The 12,405-nt window shown below is 54.6% G+C and overlaps 1 protein-coding gene across 2 annotated transcripts in view; it reads right to left on the bottom strand.

The window, feature by feature from the left end:
- The window catches only part of DMTN (dematin actin binding protein), a 48,379-nt gene extending 45,801 nt beyond the window's left edge, over positions 1 to 2,578 (bottom strand). Inside the window, exon 1 of one of the 2 annotated variants that reach the window (XM_075911035.2) lies at positions 2,474 to 2,578. The gene's annotated coding sequence lies outside the window, so the exon portion shown is untranslated. Of the gene's footprint in view, positions 1 to 98; positions 283 to 2,473 lie in introns of those variants that run through there. The other variant, XM_075911037.2, reaches the window with a different exon arrangement.
- Positions 2,579 to 12,405: the final 9,827 nt, after the last annotated feature.

Genomic DNA, 12,405 nt, shown 5'->3' with positions numbered 1-12,405 from the left:
GGCCACGGCAGCGCGGCCGGGGGAGCGGGGGCGCTGGGTGGGAAGGGGGAAGGCAGCGGGAGAGGCCGCCGAGAGGCGCAGCGGCCGACTGGACCTACCTTCCAGGCAGCGGGTCCCTAGCTGCAGGCAGGTTCGCCCTTCCCGGCTCCGAGCATCTTCTCCTCGCCACCGCGCGTTGCTACGGCGACCGGCCTCCCTCAGCCGCTCAGGAGCAGCAGCAGCAGAGCAGGAGGCAAAGGATAATTTGCAGCGGCAGCTTCCTTATTCCTCCCTCAGGCCCCCTCCTGGGCTGCTTGGCACCGGAGCGGCGGTGGGACGAGAATTCAGCCAGGGCCCCTGGGCTTTTTGGAAAGGGGGCGGATTCCTCCCTGTCCCCAGGAGCAGTAGGGAAATGAGACCTCCCTCCACAGCCCCATGCACCTGGACGAGCTGCAAATCTAGGCTCGGGGCTCCCCACGTTGGCCCAGGGAGCCTCCCCAAACGCACCTTCCCCACCCCGAGCTTTAACCGGGTAGGCCCAACTCCTCCGAACCGGCGCCACGGTGTTGCCATGGCGAGGATTATGCTAGCGCATGCTTCACGGCCTAATTGGTACAGAAGCGTCCTGTGAACAGCCAAGGCACCCGTTTTCCCTCTCATCCGCCCACCCCCACAATTTCTCCAAGGGGCAACGGTCTGGTGGGGGTCTGCCTGTCGCTCAGACCACCGACACCCCCCTGGCCGTGCTGCTGTGACACACACAGAGGATGCTTTGCCGCAGTTTTCCTGCCTCCCCTTCTCCCCCAGTTTATTCATTGTGGCGCAGGCCTGGGGTGTGTTGCTCTCACAACTGTGCAGGAGTCATCCCTGGGCGCACACACACACCCCAGCTTCGGTAGCAGTGGTGCTGCCTGCTCAGGGTTTCATCCCCTCTCCCCCCCCCCCGTTTTTCTCCCTTTGCCTGAGAGGCGGCAGGAGTCTGAGAGAGGAGACCCGGCAGGATGGATCCTGGGCAGGCGACGAGCGAGAGTGTGAGACTGTCCCTGACAAACTCAGCACACCCTGCCAGCCCCGCACCGCCTTCCCCGGGGCGTTCCCCGATCCCTCAGAGATGAAGGCGCTTGCCATAGCTCTGCTGCCCTCGGGGACCGGGGTCCCACCGCCCCCACCCAGACGCTCTCTGTGGGAAGCTCAGCCCTTAACGGCACCGTCCCCAGGACCACAAGCGCGTGGCCCTGGGCTGGTTTCATCCCTGTGTCGCCCCCTCGACCCTCCATGCCTGTGTTGGTCTCATTCCCTGCCGCTCCCTCTCCGCCTGCCCTGAATTTTCTTTTAATTGTCAATGCAAACATCTGTTCGGGTTACCTGCAGTGCGTGTGCCACCTGCTTGTTGCACTGTTAGGTTAGTGCCAGGGTGGGGAACCTTTTTTGGGTCAGGGGCCACTCACCCCCAGGAAAAACCCCATATCGCCACTGACATGGCCCCCGACTGAGAAAGACCCAGTCCCAGAGGTTCCCGAATGCTGGGAGGGGACACTGAGTCTCGGGGGATGGATCCAGGCAAGCCAGGGCCTTATGTTCCTCACTGGGTTAATGCATGGGAACCAAAAAGCCAGTGACTGGGCCCAGGGCCCCCATGTACACCGTCCAAACACCATGCCTGGAATTCCCTGTCCCCGGGACAGATGCCCTGGGGAGTTCCTGATCTTTGCAGGAAGGGAAAAATCCCAGACACCTTCCCCTAACAACCAGCCAAACAGGCGATGGAATTAATCGTCTCTGCCGTTCCAGCCCACGGAGGCTGTAAAACGCGGGTGCCCCCAGTGGCCTGAGGCGGGTAGGCCACGCAGTCTGTGCAGCTAGCTGCTTCTGCAAAGCCTGAGACAGGGGTGAGGGACTCCAGGTGCCCGTGCATGCAAAATGCAGCAGCCAATTGCCATGCAGTGTACAGGGGCAATTCACCAGGGTGAGTAGACACATCGGAACCACCCCCCCACCGGAGACACCCAGCAAAGCCTGGAGTTTCTATTCTGCATGACCGTTTCTGTCCAGCCCCCAAAACACATCTGATCTGTGCCTCTTTGCGTGCATCTTTGATCCTTTTAAATGTCGCTCCAAACCGGGAGCCGTTCTAGGGCTCCTAGGGCGCGGGGGAAGCCAGTAACAGAATCAGGAAGGGAACCCAGGAGTCCCTGCCAGCAGTACTGGACTCTCAGGCCTGATTTCCCCATCGCCCTGTACCTAGTGCGGTTGTTTCCAAAGCGAGCGCAGAGGGCTGCCATTCGGAGTTAGCAGCGCGTCGCACTCAGGGGGTGCTTGCATCTGGCCCGCGGCCTCCCTTGCCCTGGCTGTCAGCCTGCGCCACGGTTATTCTTTACCCCCACTAAGGGGCAGCTTTCAGCACCCGGCATCAAGTTACTAATACATTAAAGAGCAGTGCACTTACGCCCTCCACTAGATCTCCTACGTCTTGTCAAGGACACGCTAGACTCACCCTGGTGGCTGGGCCCGCTGGGATCTGAAGCACACTCATGCGATGGCACCCTTTCCCGGGCCGGGGCGGAAGAGAGCTCCTGCCTCCCTTGTCTGAGTCGCAAACCTGTTTGGTTCAGCTGGAGCAGGCGCTGCTGAGCCGGCCTAAACATTAACGTCGTCATTAACACACAGGGAGAGGTCAAAGAGGGGAGTGAGCGGTGGAGGAACAGAGCACTGGTATGGTTACCCCAGTGCCTCTGTCCCTAGGGCTGTTAGGTGACATGAGTGGGTTTTACCCAGGAAAGCTGATGCCCTAATCCAAGGGTTCCCAACCTGGGGTGCGCGTACCCCCAGGGGGTATGAGAAGCTTGTCAAGGGGATATGGGGAATATCTGGTAACTAGATTATCCTAATTGAAATATTTCAGAAGTAATAGTGTTAGTGAAAAAGGTTGTGGATTCTGGAGTCTAGAATTCATTTCCTTTCATATTGAATAGGGGGTATGGGAAGGTTTACTAAAAGCCAAGAGGGTACGGGGACCGAAAAAGGTTGGGAACCCCTTCCTAATCAATGTTAGTCTCCAAGGGTGTGTTTGCACAGCAACGTTATTTCGGAATAACGGCCATTATTCCAAACTAACGATGCACGCGTCTACCCGGTAATTCCATTATAGCAAAATGATTTTGAAATAACGGACAGCTTATTCCAACTTCTGTAAACCTCGTGCTATGAAGACTAACTATTCCAAATAGCTATTTCAATGGTCTATTCCAAAATAGCGCTCCACTACCGCTATTTCGAAATAGCCCCTCACCAGGGCCATGCTAAGATATTCCTCCTGGGGCTCTAAATTGAGAGAGCATGTCTACTTTAGGGAAGCCGGCCTCGGACTCATTTTGAGGCTTCCCTGCGGTGTAGGTGTACTATTTCGAAATAAGATATTCCGGAATAGCTTATTCCGAAATAACTGTGCAGTGTAGACATAAGCCCAAGGTGCCCTGGGCTCTGGGGCTACGTCTAGACTGGCATGATTTTCTGGAAATGCTTTTAACAGAAAAGCTCATCTAGATTGGCAGGACGCTTTTCCGGAAAAGCACTTTTTGCGGAAAAGCGTCCGTGCCAATCTAGACGCGCTTTTCCGCAAAAAAGCCCCGATCGCCATTTTCGCGATCGGGGCTTTTTTGCAGAAAACAGTACTGTGCTGTCTACACTGGCCCTTTTCCGGAACAGTTTTCTGGAAAAAGACTTTTGCCCGAACGGGAGCAGCATAGTTTTTCCAGAAAAGCACTGATGATTTTACATTAGCTCGTCAGTGCTTTTGCGGAAATTCAAGCGGCCAGTGTAGACAGCTGGCAAGTTTTTCCGGAAAAGCGGCTGATTTTCCGGAATAACTTGCCAGTGTAGACACAGCCTGGTTGTTTTGGCAGATACAGACTATCATGGCTCCCCGTCTGAGACCAGGCTGATGAAAACTCAGGAGCCCCGAGTGATAACGGGTTCCCAGTGAAGCAGCGTCAATTGCACTACACAATCTCAGTGATAATTAGCCGTGGGACAAGGTACAACCCTGGAGACCCACATTCCGAGCTCCCAAAGTTCACGGGCGCTTGGATCTGGCTTTTCCTACTCCCCACGTCCATGCTCAGAGTCAAAGGGCTGGGTAGGAGATGCCCAGTTCCCAGAGTGCCTGGAGGACCTGGCCTGGGCCTTTCCCCTCCAGTCAGGGTCCCTCTCTCTGATCGATTCCCTGGCGGAACGGTATCCTTGCACGCTGGGGGGAAGGGTGCACAGCCTGGATCCAGTCCCTGTGGGCATGTCGGTGGGAGTGGATCGGGGCTGCTGCTTGCGTCCTATCCATGCCAGGGTCTCTGGCAGTTCTGCTCCCCCTTTAGCATTCGCTCCCCACCCCCGGTGCTGCTCATGTTGAGTCTAGCCAGCGATAGAAGTGGAGGGGACTGAGAGGGGCGCCCCTTAAATATCAGCCTGTCCCTCCGCCATGGGTGTGTTTGCTCCCCAGGTACCAGCTGAGTCTGGCCTGCGGCCACGCGCTGCCCTTTGCACCGATGCAAACCAAATACAAACCAGGCTGCTCCAGTGGTGCTTTCGACTCGCTCCTCACGTGCTTTGCCCCGGGGGGAGATGTCTGTACAAGGTGCGGGGCAGTCAGGAGCTGGGTCCTGCCTGACTAAGCCCCACGGCCCCAATCTAAGCTGAACACCTCTCTGCCCCACCAAATTCAGCTCCCAGGCCAAAGTGCCCTCAAACTGGGACTCCGCAGGGTCCCTCGGTCTAGTGCTGGAGCTGGGATTGCCTTTCCTCGGAGGCTGCCTTTCCCAGGAGCAAGTGGGGCAGAACGAGAGGCAGGTTACGTCCTGCAAACTCTCCTTATCAGGCCTGGTTCTTGCGAGCCCGGAACCGGGGCAGGTTCAGCGCGGGGGTCCGTCTGTTCCAGCCCCGTCTCCACCCCCAGCGCTCAGGGTGGGTGGCCTCAGGGGAGACGCTCCTGGGGTTCAGGCTCATCTCTAATTTGCCTCGCCGGCATCTGCTCTTTCATTCCGACCGCGCCGGCCTCCCCGACTCGCATTCCCAGACTCCCTGCCCCACTAACTTTATTAATTGCATGAGAGGTGCATTATTACTTCCCCTTCCAGCGAGTTAATCTCACCAGCACTGAGACCCTTCCATCCCCAGCTGGGTCCCAACACCCCCCCCCCCCGCTCCACACGCCCCTCCCTGCACACACACACACACACACACACACACACACACACACACAGACGCGCACAAGACCTTTCAAGCTACCAGCCAGCGTCGGCGAGGAACTAAGCAGACGGATGAGAAAAGACATTTTGCTTTTAACGTGGGGGCCATCATGCTTTGCAGGATGCAGCCAGGGTAGGATATCCTTGACTGCACTTTTTGCACAGACACACATTCCAGTCTCCTCCCCTCCAGCCCCCGCCCCCTCCTCTCCCCAAGTCTCACCTCAAAAAACAAGAAAGAAACAGTGTGAGTTTTTTCTTCCCCAGCCATAATTAAAAAGGACTCACCCTTCAGACTCCATTCTATACGGGGAGGTCAAGAAGAATAAGAAGGGAGGGGGGAGGAATAAAATAAAAGGGGGGAAGGGGCTGGAAAGAAGAAAAAAATTAAAGCAGAGATTATACAAAGGGACCTCCCCCCACCTTTGAAACTCTGGCTAAATAGGGGTGTGCGTGGGGGGGGAGGGAATGGGGAGGCAAAACCAGCCCTTTTAAAGCCTTCTGAGTTTAAAGAATGTCTCGAATTCCTGTGGAAACAAGAACCAAACTCTATGAGGCCGAAGGGAAAAGAAAACCCACAGCCCCTAAAACAGCCCCTGTGCTAATTCTCTGACTGTCACACCTGGGAGCAGACTCCTGGCCTTATTGTTAGCCAGTAATTACTGGGTGTTGCATTTCTCTCCTGCTTTAAAGCTTCATTTAACTCAAACTGTTATAATTTTCCCTTTTTCCACCCTCTCTCCCTCCCCCACACCCTACCTCAGCGGCATCCCTGCCGCATTATATTTGTGGCGCTTTGTAAATGGCTCTTTTTAGACCCAGTTAAAGGATTAAGATTCTTCATCCCCGTCCGTCCCGGCATTGTGAGAAGGAAAAGCAATTACAGGGAGCAGTTGGGCGACGCGGGTCGGGTGGCGGTGGAAGAAGCAACGCGGCTGCCGCGGTTGGTTGGGGGTGTCCATGGGACCCATTGCAAGCCACCTCGCCGACCGGACCCCTTCAGGGTCTAATGGCTGCCATTGACTTCAAAGGGAATCCTGAGCATAAGCGGCGAGTTGTATGGGCCCGTGGGGCCATGCTCCACCAATATTCCAGACTACGAGCCTGGCTCCATCAATGTTTGCTCTTGTATGTTCAGAGCCGTCCTGTCCATAGGATGGACCAGGACAACCCTGTGTTTTGGGGAGCCCAGTGCTTCAGGGGGCCTGAAAGGTTCGTGGGGGGACCAAGCACAGTGATCTGGCTCCATTCTGCCTCTTCCCACCCCTGCCCTTGCTCCAGCCCTTTCCCCCACATTCAACCCCGTCTCCACCTTGCCTCTTTCCGGCTTCCAACCCCTCTCCCAAGCATGCCAGGACCAGCAGGCTGGGGCCCTGGCCACTCACTGCTGCTACTGCCAGGCCTCCCGCTAACTCTGCAGGCCACCTTGGCTAGGTCTACGCTCGCGGCTTCTTGCATGAGAAATATGCAAATGACGCTAAGCGTGGAATATCGCCAAGCCTCATTTGCATACCTAATGAGCCACCATTTTTGCAAAAGAGGCTTTTGCGCCAGAAGGAGCTGTCTACACCGCCCCTTCTTGCGCACGAAAAACCCTCTTGCACAATGCAGAAAAGCGTCCTGCCAATCTAGACGCGCTTTTCCAAAAATGCTTTTAACAGAAAACTTGTCCGTTAAAAGCATTTCTGGAAAATCATGCCAGTGTAGACGGAGCCCTGGAGTATTGCGTCCAGTTCTGGGCACCACATTTCAGGAAAGATGTGGAGAAACTGGAGAGGGTCCAGAGAAGAGCAACAAGAATGATTCGAGGTCTAGAAAACATGAGCTATGAGGGAAGGCTGAAGGAGCTGGGCTTGTTTAGTTTAGAAAAGAGAAGACCCAGAGGGGATGCAATTGCAGCTTTCGAGTATCTAAAAGGATGTTACAAAGAGGAGGGAGAAAATTGTTCTCTTCAACTTCTAAGGCTAGGACAAGCAGCAATGGGCTTACATGGCAGCAAGGGAGGTTTAGGTTGCGTGGCAGAGCTCTGGCGAAGAGCGCTCAGCCTCAGAGGCTCGCTGTATCCTACCACACGGCCTCTTTCTCCTTGCTAGATGCAGGGTTCACAGCCAACTGAGCCATACTCATCACAGGCTGGTCCATAAAATGGGGGCAAACCCCCTATATAGTCCTGGCCTCCCTATCCAGGGAGGGACTCTGTACTTGTGTGGGGAGGGTTGGGGGAAACTCACACCCACCCACTACTCCAGGGCTATGTCTACACTCACGGCTTTATGCGTGAGAAAGATGCAAATGAGGCTAAGCACAGAATATCCCCAAGCCTTATTTGCATACCTAATGAGCTATCATTTTTGCAGCAGAGGCTCTTGCGCCAGAAGGAGCTGTCTACACTGCCCCACCTTGCGCAAGAAAACCCCTCTTGCGCAATGCCGCTACCCCGATTATTTTCAGGAAGAACAGCCTTGCGCAAGAGGGTTTTTCTTGTGCAAGACGGGGCACTGTAGACTGCTCCTTCTGGTGCAAGAGCCTCTTCTGCAAAAAATGGAGGCTCATTAGGTATGCTAATGAGGCTCAGCAATATTCCATGCTTAGCCTCATTTGCATATTTCTCACACAAGAAACCACAAGTGTAGACACAGCCCAGGTTCCAGGGACAATAAGGCATCAATGATAGACGGGGTTTGTTCCACTCCCCACCTGGAAACTACTTCCCCCAAATAATCCCTCCCAGAACCTTTCCTCTGGTACCTTTCCTGCTCCTCCAACACACTCTGCCAAACTCCCATATCTCACTCCCTCGCCTCCTCTCCCTGCTCAGTATTTTGACTCCTTCCTTCCTCCACACGTGCCCCAGAGCTAATGGAAGAGAAGCCCTTTTAAACCAGTCTCAACTGGTTCTTGATTGGCCCCAGGAGGTCTGATTAGCCTGACTCCCTGGTCTCTAATTAGCACTAATTAGGTGTTCTCACTGGCCTGATTGACCAGACTGCTTCTGGAAAGTTCCTGCTGGTTCTAGGCCAGCCTCTGCCAGTTTACCCAGGGAACAGAGACCTCCTTAATCTAGGCCTCACATACCTCCCTTGGAGTGCTCTTCTCTAGCCCTCTAACCTGACCCTGTCACAGCTGGACCTTAGAAAAACTTCCTACCGCTCAGGGTGGTTAAACCCTGGAATACATTGCCTAGGGAGGTTGCGGAATCTCCATCCCTGGAGATATTTGAGAGCAGGTTAAACAGACACCTGTCAGGGATGATGTAGATGGTGCTTGGTCCTGCCATGAGTGCAGGGGACTGGTCGTGATGGCCTCTCTAGGTCCCTTCCCGTGTATATAATACAGGCAGTCCTCGGGTTACATGGATCCGACTTACATCGGATCCCTACTTACAAACGGGGTGAGGCAACCCAGTACTAGCTGCTTCCCCCCAGCAGACCAGGGAGACATGAAGCTAGCGCCCCCCCTCCCTCCCCCAGCAGACCAGGGAGACATGAAGCTAGCGCCCCTCCTCCCCCCCCCAGCAGACCAGGGAGATGCAGAGCGGCTTTTCTCAGCAGACACCTCAGCTTGAGAATAAAGGACTGAGGGAAGTGAGGTGTGGGAGAATAAAACTGAGCTCTGGAGAAATGTTTGGCTAGAGTTTCCCCTACAATATGTACCAGTTCCGACTTACATACAAATTCAACTTAAGAACAAACCTACAGTCCCTATCTTGTACGTAACCCGGGGACTGCCTGTACTATTAGAGTGTTCTATAATTCTAGGATGCTCTAATGATCCCTTCCGGCGTAAGCACTATGACTTTCTGACATCGCAAACCGCGAGAAGCCAGAACCTCGGATGTTCATTTTGCTGTTCACAGACGGGCTTCCTAGCCCGGCGGTGAAACCCACAGAACCCTTTTCACTGCGGCGTGCACCATTACCAAGGTGGGTGGGGCTGCCGCCGCAGCGACACGTGTCTTCACTTCCCTGGTGTAGCCAACGCCGGCGGGTGGGAACTGGCATTTCACCAGGGTTTCCCGACACCACGCCTGACCTCAGCAATCTGGAGCTGCGCTCAGACCTCGCAGCACCCACCCGAAGGTGGGAGACTGCCAAGTCGGGATCTGCTTCGCCTGCTTTCCTTGGCTAATTAAACAGGCAATTAACATTTAAAATAAATATGATTAACGATAATAATTATTACTGTAGTGCCTAGGGTGGCAGGCAGTGCACGGACACAGAACGAAGCAATGGTCCCTGTCCACAAGGCGTGCACAAGCCGCCCCTTTGAGTACATTTTTCTGTGCGTCCCTTGCTCTTAGACTCGCAGGGGGATCTGCAGTTTGGGCTCCAGAGCACCCCTGCGGGGCTTGCTTTCCCCCCTCCCTGCACCACGGCAGGGAAGAGAGCCCCATGTCCCTGGCAACATGAGCATGGCATCTCTGCAGGGGACGCTGGAGATGGGTGTGCAGCATCAGCCCCCTCCCCCCACTGAGCATGGTGTGCAAGCCTTCCTCCCAGGCACACACGGTGTCCCCTCCCTGAGAGTCACATTTCGACATCCCAGGCGCCTGCCCATGCACAGACACACACGGCGCGCAAATCCCCTGGGACAGCACCTCCCCCTTGGGATCACGGCCCGGCGGCGTCACCCTGAGGGTGCCCACTGGGGCCCCCGGGCCTCCAAGGGGGGTAGGGAGGAAGGGCTGGACAGGAAGCAGCGCAAAGCTCCCTTTTGTGTGGGCACGGAAGCCACCTCGCTTTGCTCCTAATGCGCCGCTGATTGATTGGAGTCTAATGTTTCCCCATCAGGTGCTGTCTCCCCAGCCATGGCCCCTCTGGCCTCCGTTCGAAGGGCCGGAGTCAGTTTCCAGCCCGGGAACAAGAAGAGGCATTATCACCTTTGGGCGGACTGGCTGGTCCTCTTCTGGACTCCCCTCCTCTCTGCTCCTTCCCCCACATCCCCACTTTCAGTCAGCCCCTTTGATCTCACAGAAGTCCCTCTGCATCTAAGGAGGGGCCAGGTATTCAGCCTGACCCGGCTACAGCTCAGTGCCAGGAAGTGGCTTTTCCTGGTTCTATGCCTTAAAGAGATCCGGGCATGTAGCAGCTCGCTCAAGCTTTGGTTAAAAGCCCTCTCTCCCGCCAAAACATTGGTTTTTTTAAATCACAGGATTGACTTAAAAAATCATGAGAGTTTTTAAAAATTGTTTTCAATGTGCTTGTTCTTTCGAATCGTTGGGGGGGGGTTCGCATTTTTGTGGTCTGATCCGCTGCTACAAAAGCGTATTTACTTAACAAACTCTGACATAGCGGGACCACATGAGTCAGGGAGCTGGGGCTTTCCCCTCTGTGCACAGCCAAACGCAAAAGTGTCACTAGCAGCCCGGGCTGACGGCTTGTCGACGTCCGTGGGACTTTTGTATCCGCTTAACTTGCAGCATGCGCTTAGGGTTGCCAAGTGTCCGGTTTTGAATCAGACAGTCCAGCATTCGAGCTTTCTGTTCGGGAAACAAATTGAGACCCATGACCCGTGAGCCAGAAAACTGCACTCAGTCAAACTCAGTAAGTGTAGAGAAACTAGTGCGCTGTGCATACCAGTGCATTGTGTGTACTAGTGCATTTTCCATACTCGTGCATTGTGCATACCAGTGCATTGTGTGTACTAGTGAATTTTGCATATTAGTTCATTGTGTGTATTAGTGCACTGTGCATACTAGTGCATTTTGCATACCAGTGCATTGTGCATATTAGTGTACTGTGCGTACTAGTGCATTTTGCATACTAGGGTATTGTGCATACTAGTGCATTTGCATACTAGGGCATTGTGCATACTAGTGCACTGTGCATATTAGTGTACTGTGCGTACTAGTGCATTTTGCGTATTAGTGCACTGTGCATACTAGTGCATTTTGCATACTAGGGCATTGTGCGTAGTAGTGCACTGTGCATACTAGTGCACTGTGCATACCAGTGCATTGTGCATATTAGTGTACTGTGCATACTAGTGCATTTTGCATACTAGGGCATTGTGCGTATTAGTGCACTGTGCATACCAGTGCATTGTGCATATTAGTGTACTGTGCGTACTAGTGCATTTTGCATACTAGAACATTGTGCGTACTAGTGCATTGGGCTGTAAGCCAGGATGGAGCAAGAGCAGAATCACTCCATACTTGAGATTTCCCCCACCCCGTGGCACTTCAAATCAGTAACCTCGCCCGTGAATGCTCATTCAAGGTCACGGCGTGCGGCAGGGCCGGAGACAGGAATAGAAGCCAGACCTCTTAACAGTTCCAATCACAAAACCACCTTTCCTCTCCGGTAACATGAGGCCGTGCGGAGAAACGGGGCGAGCGTGACGGGGGCGGGGGCGCTGGAAAGCTGATCGGATTCATTGATTGGCAAGTAGAGTGAACCCGGCGCTAGCTTCCCAAGCGGCAGTGTGGGCTGGCGGCGACAGTGCCACACGTGGAAATACCGAGACCTGGTTGCACTGTCAGCTGTGCTGCTGATCTTCTGGGTGACCTTCTTCGGGGCCTCAGGCTCCCGCCCCCCCTCCTAACCCCCGCTCTTAGTGTGATCTGCCTACCTGGGCTGGAGGGGGCGAAAAGCACCGAGGTGTCTCAGTAGTCGGGGGCAAACCCCACACTGTGTCCTTAGCCTGTGACTGCCAGAGGCTGGGAAGGGGTGACAGGGGAGGGATCACTCCCTCTGGGGCACCCTGTATTGGCCGCTGTCAGGAGCCAGGATCCGGGGCTAGCTGGACCATTGGTCTGACCTAGGACGGCCGTTCTAATACCCAGTCCCTTTAACTTGCAAACCACACCGGCTCCCAAAGGCCTGCCTTACTTGTGAAAATGGGACCGAGGCCCCTACATCACACAGGGATTTTTAAAAATTGTGTCCTAAGCTCTTTGCAAAGGCGCCACTTCGGGATGTGGGGGGAGGCAGCAGCTGTGTGCTCCAGGACGCAGTTCGCTTTTCATCCCATTCCCCGGATGCTAATGCAAAGATCCATCTAGCCCCGTGCCCTGTCTGCCAACAGTGGCCAATACCAGATGCCCCAGAGGGAGGGAACACAACAGGTAATCATCACACAATCCCTCTCCTGTCATCCCTTTCCAGACAAACAGAGGCTAGGGACACCAGTCCCACCCATCTTGGCAAATAGCTTCCATGAATCTATCTGGCTCTTTTTTGAACCCCGT

The sequence above is a fragment of the Pelodiscus sinensis genome, chromosome 28, assembly GCF_052426305.1.
Source record: "Pelodiscus sinensis isolate ZL-2025 chromosome 28, ASM5242630v1, whole genome shotgun sequence".
NCBI classification, from domain to species: domain Eukaryota; kingdom Metazoa; phylum Chordata; order Testudines; family Trionychidae; genus Pelodiscus; species Pelodiscus sinensis.
This window is presented reverse-complemented; position numbering and strand designations above follow the sequence as displayed.